General features: G+C 40.8%; 1 protein-coding gene across 4 annotated transcripts in view; it reads right to left on the reverse strand.

Annotated features, from left to right (window-relative positions):
* Positions 1-15,432, reverse strand: part of APC (APC regulator of WNT signaling pathway) — an 87,587-nt gene extending 72,155 nt beyond the window's left edge. For 2 of the 4 annotated variants that reach the window (XM_062604226.1, XM_062604221.1), the window contains exon 1: positions 14,956-15,094. The gene's annotated coding sequence lies outside the window, so the exon portion shown is untranslated. Of the gene's footprint in view, positions 1-14,955; positions 15,096-15,295 lie in introns of those variants that run through there. The other 2 variants (XM_062604222.1, XM_062604227.1) reach the window with 2 other exon arrangements.
* Between the last annotated feature and the right edge of the window lie 679 nt (positions 15,433-16,111).

Below are 16,111 nucleotides of genomic sequence, written 5' to 3' on the forward strand. Positions count from 1 at the left end.
CTCTTATCAGCCACAAACCTTGGGAGAAGTGAACGGGGTAAGTCGGGAAGAACTGGAGAAAGAACATCAGGTGGAACCAAAGAAAGAGCATCAAGATAATTTCTGAGGACTGTAAATTTGGAAACAGGAGGATGCTTAAGACAAGGTAAAGAATGTGTAGCCAAGGGGAAGTGGAAGTGAGATTGTAATGAGTAGTGATAGCAGAGAACTATCTTTAGAAATAATTATTCATGCAAAGGTGTGTGGACAGTAATGTGGTTGGCTGAAAGACTGCGTGATCAATAAAATTATTTTGTGATGGAAAAGTACCAAAAGAACTAACCGCTACTAACCGCTAAGCAGAATACTATAAAATCCTGTAAGCTCACTCAATAAGGGATTTTGTTTGTAGCCAGAAACAGAGTCCATGCCTCAGCTGCCACAAGATCGAGCCTGGCAAAGGGTGCTATCCCATATAAAGGATGGCCTGTGTGCAGTAGGGACTTTAGGCATGTTTATCCCTACTAACACTATGATAATAAATTGCGTTCTTGAAGGTCAACACACGCTTTTCAACCAAGCTGCGATGACAAAGCAAATTTTTGGAACCCAGGTGAAATAATAGCTGCTTCATTTTTAGCTCCCAGCGTAGCTAGCACTCAAGCTTTGGCAACTTGAATAAGTTAGGATGTTGGCTTGCTAAACAAACTGATGTTACAGCATCCGCTCTCTCTGCGTTGCTCACAGATGCTGACTCTATAAGACACGCAACTTTGCAAAACAGAGCAGCAATCGATTTTCTCCTCTTAGCTCATGGACATGGGTGCGAAATTTGGAAAGAATGTGTTGCATGAATTTGTCAGACCACTCAGAATCCATACATGAAAATATCCGTAAATTAAAAGACAGTGTAATGAAGCTAAGGGAGGATGATAGAGATTGGTTATCATCGCTTTTCTCTAATTGGGGCATAACTGGGTGGCTATTGACTTTGGTTAAGGGAGGAATGATCTTTTTGCTTGCTCTCTTTGCCACTATATGCGTTGTACCTTGCTTATTACAATGTATGCAGCAAATGTTATCCCAAGCTTTTGAAAGATGTGTATACTGCATTGCAAAAACAAGAAGGGGGAATTGCGGGGGTTGGAATGTACCAAAGCTGGCAATTAAGAGTGACCATCTATAGTAGGCAATTAAGAGTGACCTGTCCCTGACTGGTACTTGGAAGATGTTGGAACTGGCAAGGAACAAGGATGTCAGAACTGGAAAGAGGATGTCAATAAGAAAAATCAGATAGACCTTTCACCTGATGTAACCACAAGGCAAACACAGATGTGCTTGGCTAATTGCTTGGAAGCATATAAATATTGTGTAATCTTTGCAATAAACGATCCAGCTTGCACTCTACCTCTGGGTCCGTGCCTCCATCCTCACAGGTGCTGGGAGTTATGTTTTTCTTTTCGGTTTTTGATTGAACGGCATCTTCAATCTTACTTACTGTAACACTAGTGAGGTTGAAAAAACTTTTTGCTTCCATTGGGGTGGGGATTTTTTTAGAAAAAACTGTGCAGTCTATAATCTCTTAGGATATTTTCTCCTAACAATGAAGGTTCAGCTTGCTGAATAATCAGTAAGAAACAAAATTTCAAGTACAAGCTGCCCTGTTTAGAATTCATGCAGCATCAATACTTTTTGAAACTGACCTACCAATTCAGTAGAAAAGGAAAGCAAAATTGAAGCATCTGTTATATCTCTAGGCAAGCTGCTTCCAGTACCAAGCTCTAGAGCTGTAGCAACAGTGCTCTATGACACATACTTCCTCTGTCACTTGTGGAAGGAAATTATAAGTGCATACCAGGAACCTCCTGGATTGCTTATGCCCTGCTGCACTGTTCCTCCAACAGACACTGGGGTGGTTGAAGGCCCCCATAAGGACCAAGGCTTGTGAACACAAGGCCACACCTATCTGTCTATAAAGGTCTTCCTGGTTGGATGGCCTGTAGCAGACCCACACTGTAATGTCCTTGTCTCTGGCCTCCCTTTAATCCTGACCCCCAGGCTCTCAGTGGGTTTCTCATCCATCCCCAGGCAGAACTCTGTGCACTCCAGGTACTCACTGACATAGAGGGTGAAATACCAGCCTGTCCTTCCCAAAGGGCAAGTGTCCTTCCATTCCAACACTCCAGACCCATGCCACAAATAAAGCATCAGTGGAGTAACAAAACAGATAAAAGCCCTTAAGTGTGTCAAAAACATAGAAGCCAGAAGTGTTTTTAAACTCCTCAATCTAAATACGAGTGCATAGTTGGAGTGCCAGCTTCTCTTCCCAACTTGAATCCAGAGCCACCAGCTACTTAGACAATTAGAATACTTATGCTGCGTGCATTAAATCTTAGAACGATACGATACAATTGCATGATTAAAGTGTATAGCATTGCAACTCTCTTGCAATACTCAGGCTGGAGGTACAATTCAAAATTTTAAATAATCACAACCATATTTAGAAAAACTGCCCATTGCTAAGTGTTCTAGAGAACACTTTTCTCCTTTTCCTCCTAATGCATAACCCCAGTACTTCAGTCTTAAAAGATGTGTTTTCAAAGATCCCCAGGGCAAGGCAGCTAAACCACCAGCCCTAACTATCTGAGATTTAGAGAAAACCGTGTTTGACACAGATCTTCCTCCTCTGCATGGATTTGCATTTTATTGATGGATTACCCATTTATAACTTTATATTTTTAATCCAGTACTGAATCCCTTTCTAGGATTTCTAAGTTTGCCTGGCACTGAGTGATCCCAAGTAAACTCTTTTTTTTTTCTAAACAAACAAGAATTCCAAATAAAGTAGTCTTGCAGGCAAATTTAGTGCCTGCAAATCAACGCATGTTGAGATTCAAAGAATCTTAAGCATTTCTTACAACACCAAAGGGGTTATTTTTGCAAGCTAATTATCCCAGGTGATAACAGAATGACAAGAAATCTTCATATTAGGCATTATGTCTTCTGACAAGGAAGAAACAATAGATCACGTCATTGTGACATGAACAGAAAACTGAAGTCCTTCTCCAGAAATACAACTGTTAGTAACTGATACTTTCTTACTTAAGATGAATGAATTGTTCATCAGCCTCACTTTTTACTTTTTCCACTTTCCCTGACTTTTTCCCCCATCTTATTACTAGGTATATCTTACCATTGAAACTTCATGTGACATTCGCATCATGGCACTCATTCATCATGTGATCAAACACGCATGTGACTACAGTCATCTGGATGAGCGACTTGACTGGAAGTCAAATGCACCCATCACATGAAGGGGTACACCTATATTTCAGTAATGTGATGGAGCACAGCCACTCCACCAAGTCCAAGCACTCACATGAAAGGCTGTATAGCACTATTTCACTGAAAACAAGTGAGCTACAAGAGCAGGGGCTTTCTAGTCTACACCTGGCTGATACTTTCCTGATGTTCGTTTATTTACTGTTCATTACCTTCCCTTTTCCAAAGAGTAAAATGCTGGCAAGTGCTAATAGTGAGCCTCATGAAAACCTTATTTCCTAGTTCAAATGCCTGGTACATTCTACACTGCAGGCTACGAGCAGTGTAATTTTATGGATTTGAGGTTTGGCCAACACAAAGCAATTCTGATGCTTACAGGGCTCCTAGAGACTCCTGTAATGTAGCTTCATAACAACTTGGGAAATGCAGGACAGAGGCAAGAATTACAAAAAGCACTATCCGTCCACAGTTAGAAATGCTGGTGCAATGAACTTCAAAGAAAATTAACTGATTAAAATAAACAGTTCCCCTTCAAACAGCAAACTAGGTAGCAAACTGCCCATACGAACAGTTACTTGGCTTTGTAGTGAGCTTCATTGCTTACAAGTCACAAGTCAGAAAATTCTGAAGCAATAAACACTAAGTAACAAATTTATACATTCCTATGCTACCTATATTCAAAGCAGTTGACTTTAAAGTCAAGAATTAATATAGTTGCAGAGCAATTGTAAAACTTAGCTATGTAACCCTGGTATGTTGAAAGTAAGTGTTTTGCCATTATTTTCTGTACAAGTTAAAACATTCAAACCACCTTAGATTTCTAAAACATAAAACAGTGAATTACAAACCTGCTTTGTCATTACAACTAGCTTCATGCATACCAGACTGTCAAATGGACTCTTCAGACCTTCACAGCATTCAAGACACCATTTCACTTGTAGAAAAAGTCCTGGACATCTTGCTCACAAGTAAAATCAAGAGAGATTTGAACAGTATAAAGACAGTCACATACTGACAACTACTTTTTCATGCAAATAAAGCAATACACAAACCCACTGGTTTTAGAGGAAGACAAGCTCTCTTTCTCCATTCAAATCATTCTTTTCAACTTCTAGCACTGGAAACATTTTTTGGAAAAAGCTTTATGAATCAAGTCTAGTTCTCAAGGTCTTAACAATGACATTTAGACATTTAATTAGTGAGCGATCACATGAACTAGCATCTAAACCTTTTGTTGGAGAACTAATTCCATGCCAATTCAAATATCTCATTAGTCTTATACTGACTAACAAGAATTCTCCTAATATCCTGGATCCTTGATTGCACTGGCATGCATTAACACAATAGTGATTCAGTCTAACTTCTGAATGCAAGGACATAGATTTACAGTGTACAAATGCTGAACTAGCAAGGATATTCCAAGACAAAAATATAATAACCACATTCACGTATGAACTGAGACTTAGGCATACTCCACACATCCTGGTAGCCTGAATGCAATTAAAAAAAAATCTGATTAAATTAAAACTATTTCACTGATTCCAAGCTGAGTCCTGATCTTAAACCACTCTGGAACTAATTCTGAAGCATATTTGTGGACTTTTAGATGTGAACTAGGTACTATTATTCTATGTTGGCATTTTTACCCTAGGTCATATTCAGTATATAGAATTTTTAAGAAGTCACAAACATACGTAACAACACATATAAACAAACACGCTGTATTTTGAACCAAAGCAGAAAAACCACATTAGCTAATGCCCTTGAGCTTGTATTTCTTATTTAGATCTGTAGTTTTCACTGAAGTAACAACAAAATAGAAAAGACAGAAAAATGCTAGAGCAAATTCAGGAACTCTATGGGGTTTTTTAGTTCCTGCTGTTGTGGAAACAAGAATTTTACAGAAGTTTCTGTCACCACTCCATTAGACTGGGCTAAAATTACAGTCCCATAAAATGAAAGGCTTGTAGTTAAAAGTTTTGAATACCACAGAACAAAATCCCAATACGCTCATTCTGCTGAAATAGAAAGGAGGAGGAAGATTGGTACCAAGAAATGTCAAAGAAATACATACAAGAACTGGTACGTTTTCAGAGTTGTGCTTAATCCGGGTATGGATAATGCCTGTAAACAAAATTTTTGTTGTGTTATTAAAAAAAAATATGAATTTAGGTTTGTGTTATAAAGTGACAATGTGGAAGGAATATGGTCATATATTAGATTCTGCTAACCTCAAATTCTCACATATCTTAGTATTGCCTGTTGACACCACCTTCTCAGCAGCAACAGGTGCCAATCAGTGTCAAGGTTACTGGCACCAAAGCTTTTACTCCAGACTGCTGACAATGACAGTTTTGACGCCAAAAGTAAGTAAATTCCAACATAATCAGTTTGTTTATTTGTTGGTCTAAATCCTGGTGTACTGCAGCTAACAGCTTTGTCCAAACTTCATTCCATACCCATGCCTCTAATGACTAATGAAGAGTAATCAAGGAAATTTTCCATGAGTCCTTGGATCACAATTTCTGTGGGAAACAGCTCAGGAAGAGCAGAAATCCCGAATGTAGATCTTTCTGAGCAGGAAATACAGAAGCTGCAAACAGTAAGACAAGGCAGTCATTTATCTCCAGAAATCCCACTACTCAACGCATGTACAGTGTTTCCTTTGTGGAATATCTAATTCAAATACCTAAATCTCCCCCTTTCTCACCTCAAACAACTGAATCATAAAAAAAAGCAAAACAAAACAAGGAAGGGGGGGGAGAGGGGGGGTTAAGCCCCAGCAGCAACAACAAAAGGAAGTTTTGGGCTCAAAAGAACTTGGGCTTGAATCCCTTTTACCATAGTAAAAGATCCACAGCTACTTACTTACCCTTTCTGACTTATGCTTTGCACATCATAAATAGGAATGTCCTACTCTAAGAAGTGCCAAACTTGAGAAAGACACACTCCTTCCTTCAGGCAAGCATTAAGGGCACTGGAAAGGCACGAAACCAGGACTGAAAATACAAATTTCACTTTCAGGATAGAAGCTGTCTTTTCTCATGGAAATAAGTGTCTATGTATCTATTTGAAGCTTTTATTGAATATCAAACTAATAAGATAGCCAGCATTTTCACTGAAATAAGCAGCCTGCAACACAGTACTGAAAGTTCAAACCAGGCAGTAGATCAGCTACAGAAAAGGTAGCTTTTACTATACAGGTAAGAGCAGTGCAAACGTCACCCACTTCCTTAGGCCCTTAACAAGGCATTAAACAGGCTTCTGACAATGTTTCAAAGCTTTGGGAACCAGATGTCAGGATTTAATTGTACAAAAAAAGTTCACAAATGCAGATATGCTAAATTGCTGGTCTTAAGCTTCTAAAATTCGAGAATTTAACTAAAACTGCATTTAATTTTTACCAAGTAGTAGAGACCAATATGACCAACAATCAAGACCAACATGAGTACCAAAAGACTTTGCAACAAGAAAAATTTCTTTAAACTGTATTTTCAAAACACATCTGATATTTGGATGGTGTTCTGAGAACAAGTAACCACAAAAAAAAGCATATTCAATCTGAGTAGCACAAATCAAGACTAGTAAGACAGTAGCAGTATTGAACTTGAGGCAAAGTGGAAGTACTTTGCAAGAGTGGTACCTGAATTTAGATCAATAAAGACAGCACTACCACAACCTGTGTCCAAGAAGATCAGCTGAGGAACCCAGTATGTTTCTTTAGATACTGTACACACAAAATACAATGTAGTAAGGTTATAAGCTTGTCTGATCAAATTATTCTGCTCCATTTTCAAAAGGAATGTCATTTTACAGTTTAACCTACTCCAAAGTACGTTATACATACACAAAGCAACTGCTGTGACTGAAGTGACGAGTGACACTGCTGCAGCTAAAAATAAGAGCTGCACTTTCCAACATCCTCTTTTCAAGATTGTTTAAGCCAGCAAGGAATTAACTGCATTATTAAAATAAATCAAAGATAAATCAGGCATTTTTACTCCAGAAATTTGTTTAAAATATAGAAACATCATATAATCAATGACAATTTAATGTTTCAGTGTTTCCATCATCATTCAAATATTAAGCTGTTGTTATATCACATCATTACAAGAAGCCTTGACCATTAAACCCTCTATTAGGATTACAAGTAGCATGACTACTTCTTCTGTAATGTGAACAGATCTGTCCAAATTCTTATACCATAACCTCACGAAACCTTAACTCCAAAAGTTACTACATTCCAGAACACTACTGTTACCATGTCTGAAATAACATTTCTAAAAAAAGGAGCTAGAAGAGTCTAATCTCCAAACTACTAAATTCTAACGTCACAAAATAGGTATAAACTTGGTAAATTTATTTCCCTCAACATTCTTCATACGCCTTAAACATATCCAAACATACATTAATGTTAACCACACATCAGGACTTCCTAGAATGTATATTTAGCATATTAAGTGGTTTGTACATAAAAATTAGTATACACAATCTATGCAAAAAAGACTATCCTATTCCTAATAAAGAACCCATGTACATCTGGAAAAGAGCCATTTCCGTATGTACTCCTCTTATATCAACATATACTACTGCTTCGTGACAGACTGTGAAAGTTTGATTTTCAGGTCTGTGCTGCAAGGAGTAACAAAACCTTCCCCTGCTCTTCCCCCCAAAACTAGGTACAGCTATACATACTCACCTCAATTTTAAGTTGCTCTGCAGAATGCTCCTTTATCTTCATTACAACACAAATACTCTTCTACCATCAACATCTTTTCTTATATTCTACTCCAAACTCAATCACAACTGGCATGAAAAGCAACTTTACTCACATCAAACTCCACAGGCTTGGCAAATCAGTAATTTCTGAGAACAGACAACAGCTGCAAGGCAAGACATTGTGAGCAAGAACTTCATACCCCCAGTACAGTAACAATTGCCTATAATAAACAGGAGAACCATCATTATAATGACTGAATTATAGAGAAGAACTTCATCATTTCTATCCCAGCAAACTACAAATTCATTACAAAGACTAGTTACAAAAAACTAACTCTGAAAACCCCAAACAAGAAACACTTCACAACAACAAAAATCTCTGCACACTATATGCCATATTTCATTGTTTTTGTTAATACCCCTCAATTTCTAGGAAATAATTATGACACAAAGCCACATTGCAAAAATTAGTAGGATGAACAAGGCCCTTGCAATAATCTGATGTTGCTAACACTTTGCTCCTATCACTCTGAAGATTATTCTTTTTCTACAATGCTAATGCAAGTAGCAACATGAATTCAGATCCGTTCTGTTGTACATACCTGAATATAAAGTCCGTGATTAAAGATGTTTACAGAACTTTCATAAAAAAAAAATTCTTGCAAGCTTAATCTCATGGGTAATTTCTGCTAAAGCCAGAGATACATTTAATATTATAACACTCTTGATTTTCACCACGTTTGAACATGATTTCCTGTTTATCTAATTAGAACCTCTGTCTGCATCATGCTTAGTCACACTAGAACCTACCTTTTCATACACCCAAATATCAGTTAAGAAAAATACTCCAACATAACAGAAAAAAAAAACACCAAAACGTAAATAAAACAAAAACAAATAACAAAAAAAACACAAAACACCCCACCCAACCAAAACACAGACACCCCCCACCCCCCCCCCCCCCAAAAAAAAAATATACCAATCACATCAGGAGACAAAACAAAATAAGGAGCAGAAATCTACTTTGGAATATTCAGTGACAGCTGTAAGTTCTATCCTGACATGCTTACTCAGGCATTCAAATAATTTTCTTAAAACTGCGGAATCACTTACGTTGGACATGCAGCTGTTAAGCTAACACTGCCAAGACTATCACCAAACCAAGTGCTGTGTTTACATGGCTTCAGTACCTCCAGGGATGGTGACTCCATCACTGCCCTGCTGTTCCAATGTTTAACTACCCTTTTGGTGAAGACATTTTTTTGCTTCTATCCTATGTAAAACTCCCCCGGCACAACTTGAGACCATTCCGCCTTGTCCTATCACTTCTTACCTGGGAGAAGAAACCTTCTCCCATCTCACTACAACCTCGTCTCTAGTAATTGTAGAGAGTAATAAGGCCCCCCTGAGCCGCCTTTTCTCCAGACTAAACATTCCCAGTTTCCTCAGCTGCTCCTCATCAGATCTGTGCTCCAGACCATTCACCAGCTCTACTGCCATTCTCTGGACTAGCCCCAGCACCCCAATGCCTCTCTTGTAGTGAAAGGCCCAGAACTGAACACAGGATTCGAGGTGCAGCCTCACCAGTGCCAAGTACAGGGGGATGATTACTGCCCTGGCCCTGCTGGCCACACTACTCCTGATACAGCACAGGATGCTGCTGGCCTTCCTCGCGGCCCAGGCACAAACCTGCTCATGTTCTGGGACATCAGTCAGCAATCTCAGGTCCTTTTCAAGCCTGTAGCGTTGCATGGGGTTGTTGTGACCCAGATACAGGACCTGGCATTTTGTCTTCTTGAACCTCATACCACTGGCCACAGCCCATTGATGCAGCCTGTCCAGATCCCTCTGCAGAGACTTCCTACTCTCAGACAGATCAACACTCCCACCCAGTTTGGCATCATCTACAAACCTACCAAGGGTGCACTGGATCCCCTCATCCAGATCAGTGATACAGATACTAAACAGAACTGGCCTCAATACTGAGCCCTAGGGAAGAAGTGTGACCATCTGCCAACTGGACTTAACCCCATTCACCACTGCTCTTTCTGCTCTGCTATCCAGCCAGATTTTCACCCAGTGAAGAATACACCCATTCAAGCCACGAGCAGCCCACTTCTCAAGGAGAATGGTGTGGGAAACAGTATCAAATGCTTTACTAAAGTCCAAGTAAACAACATCCACAGCCTCTCCCTCATCCACTAAGCAGTTCCCTTGGCATAGAAGGAGATCTGGTTAGTCCAGCAGGACCTGCCTTTCATACCCATGCTGACTGGGCCTGATCACCTGGTTGTCCTGTCCCGGCCATGTGACAGTACTCAACATGGTCTGCTCCATAACCTTCCACAACACTGAGGCTGGACTGACAGTGACACCCCACTACCTAAAGAGAGAGTTTGCAATCCAAATGCAAACTCCAGTAGCACAACAAAAAAGGCCAGAGAAGGCTTGAGGGAAATGCTTCCAAATTTCAATTTATAGTATATAAAAGAGGCGTAAATCTTACTCCAAGAAATGGCAGCAAAGCACAACAGAGTCATAAAATTCAGTGTGTAACAACCAGTTTTAACTAAATTTCTGTATTAAATTTCTGTAGTAAATTGCAATTTTAAACACTATTATATAAGAAAAAATTCTGCTTAGTTCTAAAGACATTCTTAGCTGAAGCCCTTTATAGAACAGCAGCAACGTGGGACCTCCATAGCAAGGATTTCAGAGAGGAGAAAAAGCTCATGTGATCCTGAGAACCTTTTTTCGTTAATAAAGGGAGAGCACCCTGGGCTGCACTGAGTGTGGCCAGCAGGTCGAGGGAGGTGACCCTCATTCTTCTCAGTCCTGGTGAGGCTACATCTGGAGTGCTATGTCCAATTCTGGGCTCCTCAATACAAGAAAGACAAAGAGCTACTGGAGAGAGTCAGCGGAGGGCCACAAGGATAATCTGGGGTCTGGACCATCTCTCTTGTGAGTTTAGCCTAGAGGAGACAAGACTGAGAAGGGATCTCAGTATTGCATATAAATATCTCAAAGGCAGGTGCCAGGAAGATGACACCAAGACTCTTCTCAGTGGTGCCCAGTGACAGCACAAGGAGCCATGGCCATCAACTAAACCAAGAAGTTTCACCTCAACATGAGGAAGAACTCTTTAGGCTGAGGGTGGCAGAGCACTGGAACAGGCTGCCCGGGGGAGGTTGTGGAGTCTCCCTCTCTGGAAACATTCAAAACACACGTGGACACATTCCTGTGTAACCTGCTCCAGGCAGCCCTGCCTTCACAAGGGGGTTGGACTGGATGATCTCCAGAGGTCCCTTCCAACTCCAGCGATTCTGTGGTTCTCTGAAATGAACATACTCATGGAACCAAACTGATCTTTGGCAGTCAATTCAATTTAGCATATACTACTCTTATGACCATGACCAGCAACCAACAGAGGTACTGGTACAGTAGCATTTTTAGATAACAAAACCAGACAAGTATAACTCTTTTTGCCAACTTCCTACCACTCCCATAACCTTCACTGAAACGTCTCTGCTGAAAACAGACCTCTGATATTTTGAGCAAATGCTTACTGCGTAGTAGCTTTATCATCCAGCTACAATGGATGCAGTAAGATGCAAACCGAACTAAAACTGAATAGTGGTCACCCAACAACCCAAGTTCTACAACAGTACAGCATGACTTGCCATTGAAATCATTGTCACAGGTTATTTTAACACTATTTTAATAAAGATATACTTGTAGTCATAATTCAAGTTATTAGGAGCAAAATGCCAACAATGCGGGGTATTAAATATCAAAACATTAGAAGTTGGATATGTGAATCTGGAAGACTCAAAGCTAAGACTATAGGGTAAAATTGGATTTTTTTCTGCTAATACTGTTATGATTATGAAAATAATATGAACATGAACAGCAACTAGAAGATCCATTTAAGGATCTGTTACAACTACTTCCCAGGTGAGCCCATATACATTAATTTAGTAAAGTCATACTGCATTTTTAAACTTACAGTGGAGACTTTGTTGAAAGGGAAGCTAACAAATGAATCTTGATACACCTCTTTTTTTCTTTTTTTTTCCTTTTGACATTCACTATACTGATACTTGCACTAAAACATTAGAAGTTAGCAGTTATGTAGGTAATTACCAAGCTGGTTACCTAAATAATTTCAATTTATTAAACCATTGCTTATTCCATGCTATTCTACAAGTTACTAAAAATCACGCTGTGAAAAAAGGATAACTTGATATAAATAAAGCACACATCGTTTTCTACTGTCAAAATGCAAGACAATTCAAAGTAGGATATGTGAGGCACAAGAACAAGAAGATTCTTAAACTGATTTTCAGTCTATAAGGGTGAGAGAAGACCACAGAAATTATGGATTTCTGTTGTGTAATGCTATAAAACAACTTCTGCAGCATAGTTTGAAAGTGGAAATAAAGACGCATACTATCCTAAATCAGTACTGTGCTTTCACTTGCCACTCCTGACATTTCTGAACAACCTGCTACCATAAAATAGTTCCAAAAGCATATATATCCATGTGAATAATTTTATCATTACTGAACTGTTTGAAACAAACAAGAAAAATTAACTATTATAAAACAACTCAAACTATTTAACTACTTTGCTTTTACTCAAAGAAAGACTTCTTAGAGTCTAGCTAAAATAAAGTCAGCCAAATCAAAATTTTTTTGATCATTACAGGATTAAGTAAGTTTTGTTGTTAACTATGCAATTTAGTTTTAAATACCGAAGTATATAATTCTCTTACTCTAGAGAATATCTAGCTATAAGAAGATTCTAGAAATAAATAATCTACAGGTCTTTACTGAAGGTATGTATGTATATACAAATACACATTTTTGAAAGCATACACAAGATACTGTAAACACAAAATGTGGGTGTTCATTGGGGCCAACAGATGTTAGTTTAGCACTAACATAGATGAAACAGAGTACCAGAAACTCTGCATACGACACAGCACATTGTGCAGTGAATGTCATCAGCATTCTCAAGGAACTGTAGTTGTGAAGTTATTATTTGATGAATATTTTGTGCAACAGATGCCTAGGTATCAAAACTCAACATACCTGAGCATGGATTTCATTGCGTTGAAATAACAGACACAGTAAGACATGTCCTTATGCAAAGCAGTGTCTCCTATTGCATTATTTAGAAATTAAATAAAAAAAAACAACACATAAATCCTTACCCATATCACCATTTGGATTTCCACATTTTGGGTTGGTTTTTTTTCCTGAGTATGAATACCTTCTACCAAATAAGCTGAGTTCATAGAATCATAGAATAGTTAGGGTTGGGAAGGACCTTAAGATCATCTAGTTCCAACCTCCCTGCCATGGGCAGGGACACCTCACACTAAACCATCTCACCCAAGCCTCTGTCCAACCTGGCCTTGAACACTACCAGAAATGGAGCACTCACAACCTCCCTGGACAACCCATTCCAGTGACTCATCACCCTTACAGTACAGAACTTCTTCCTTATATCCAACCTAAACTTCCCCTGTTTAAGTTTTAACCTGTAACCCCTTGTCCTATCACTGCAGTCCCTAATGAAGAGTCCCTCCCCAGCAACCCTATAGGCCCCCTTCTGATACTGGAAGGCTGCTATGAGGTCTCCACACATCCTTCTCTTCTCTAGGCTGAACAGTCCCAACTTTCTCAGCCTGTCTTCATACATGAGTTGTTTTTTTTTGCTGTTGTTTTGTTTTTTTTTTTTCTTTTTTTGGGGGGTGTTGGCTGCTGTTTTTGTTTTTTAAACCTAAAGCATCAATGGAGAGCAAGTATTTGCAAGGTCTTTCTCACTGGACAGAGCTATTCTATAAACAGCTTTTATTATAACTAAATGTAAAAGAACACATGGACGAGGTTGGAACTGAAGCATAACAATGATCTCATGACATTCAGTAAGACTAATATTGAGTGTTTAGGACTGGATGAACCCATCTGGCAAACAATCTTTTTTCAAACATAGTTTTAAAAAATATAAGATTACAGCACCTGAATACAAAAAGGTTCAGTTTCTCTGCATTTCAGTTAGTGATCTAATCTTACTTAACTCTCATAGCCTTAACTTACCAGAATGTTAGCAGTACTCCTGAAGCAAAGCTTTCAAAGCCGTGCTTCTCCACTGGTACATAGCACAAAATATTCCCTTGTTCAGTCAGAAGTTGGTAGAAGCATGTACATGAAAACAGTTTCTGCAGAACCTTGTTTTTCAGAAGATTTCTCTGAGAGCTTTACCAAAAGATTTGTCTTCCCAGTTTTAGACATCACTACCATCATATTGTTTATAGTTATAGGGGGAGCAACGAAAAGCAAATCAGTTATGTAGTTTAGCACATTTACATCTTCACTGCTCCATTACTCTGCAGTTACACAATGAAGCTGACATTTATGGAAATTGAAGTATTTTAGTTTACATTACATCACTCCTTAAGCTATGAATGGCCACTGAGGCTACAACGACTTCAGAAAGTGAGACTGTAGTCACAGATACCTGTGCAGATCCATCCCTCATTACAAGAGGTCAGAGAGAGCACATAACGGAAGCAATAAGCCCTGCTAATACCGAGTTTTGAAGTTAAAGACTCATCTAACAGTTACAGGAAGGCTTCTGCAGGTCAAAGACTAAGTATCTTTCCATAGAATATAGCAGCCAAGCCATTCCGAAGACCTGGTTGCTGGGCCTTGACCCAATGGCTTTCATATTCCAAGCGGCATCTTAACTACCAGGGACCTGAACACTTCCAGACAAATTCTGAAGAACAAAACCACTAAATGACGTCAAATCGCAGGCGGCTTCAAGGAGGGGCGCACTCAAGCCTTAGCCAGCTTCAGACCCGCCCGAGGCTGCCGCTACCGAGTGCTGCCCGAGAAACTGGTGAGAGGGGCCCGGCGAAGCGGGCACATTCCACCGGGGTTGGCGCTCCAGCCGACGGACACTCACCTGTCTGCCTTCCTCTCCCCGCCCGCCAGCGCCGCCGCGACTCCTCCGATGCCTCCCGCCACCGGAGCGGGTCCGCGGAGCCGAAAGCTGCGCCTCCTTCCCAGGCCGGCGCGCAGAGGCAACGGGCGGGGCCGGCGTAGCCTCTCTCCCTCCTCACCGGCGGGAACCAATCCCTGACCCGTCTCCCCAGATCCTCACCCCCGCAGCAGGCTCCGGGGCAGCCCCGGCCTCCTCCCCAGCTCCTGCAGAGCCCAACCCCTGCCAGGCAGCCACCTCCCTTAGACACACTCAGCGGCGGCGCCAGGGCCCTCTTCCCGCCCGCCCTGGTCCCCGGCCGCACCCCTCACTCGCTTTCCCGGCCTGGTCTCCCCGCCGCCATCTTGTCCGAGGAGAGAAGCGATTGCACAGGCGCAGCAATAGCTGCACGCATGCGTGAGGGCGAGAGCTGCCTCGCCCGCTCCCTGTAGCGTACACCTGCCGCGGTGGTAGCACGCAGGCGGACGGGTGGGGAGCTAGTTAGTGAGAGGTCTCGGCGTTTGATGTCTGTTAGTCTGCGCTGCTGAGGGCCATGATGGGCTGGGTACAGAGAAGGGCAGTGGAGCTGGTGAATGGTCTGGAGCACAAATCTGATGAGGTGCAGCTGAGGGAACCGGGGGTGTTTAGTCTGGAGAAGGGTCAGGAGGACCTTACTGCACTCTACAATTACTAGAGACGAGGTTGTAGTGGGGTGGGAGCAGGTCTCTTCTCCCAAATAAGAAGTGATAGGACAAGGGGGAATGGCCTCAAGTTGTGCTGGGGGAGTTTTACATAGAATATAAGAAAAAAATTCTCCAAAAGGGTCATCAGACATTGGAACAAGCTGCCCAGGGCAGCGGTGGAATCACTGTCCCTAGAAGTGTTAAAAAACTCTGTAGATGAGGACCTTAGTGACATGGTTTAGAGGTGGTCTTGGGCACTCCTGGGGTAATGGTTTGACTTGATGATTTTAAAGATCTTTTCCAACCAAGTTGATTCTCATTCTATTCCTGAGAGATGGTGTGGCTTGACTGCAGAGTAATGTACTGTGCAGCCAAGCATGGAAAGTGAAGGCAAACGTGGGGTGTACTCTCTATGTGTTTGTAGCACCCTGACCCAGCAGACAGGCAGTTTCACTTCA

Source organism: Pezoporus occidentalis, unplaced genomic scaffold (genome assembly GCF_034315485.1).
Source record: "Pezoporus occidentalis ecotype Australia unplaced genomic scaffold, CSIRO_AGI_Poc_V1 ctg84, whole genome shotgun sequence".
Taxonomy (NCBI): Eukaryota; Metazoa; Chordata; class Aves; order Psittaciformes; family Psittacidae; genus Pezoporus; species Pezoporus occidentalis.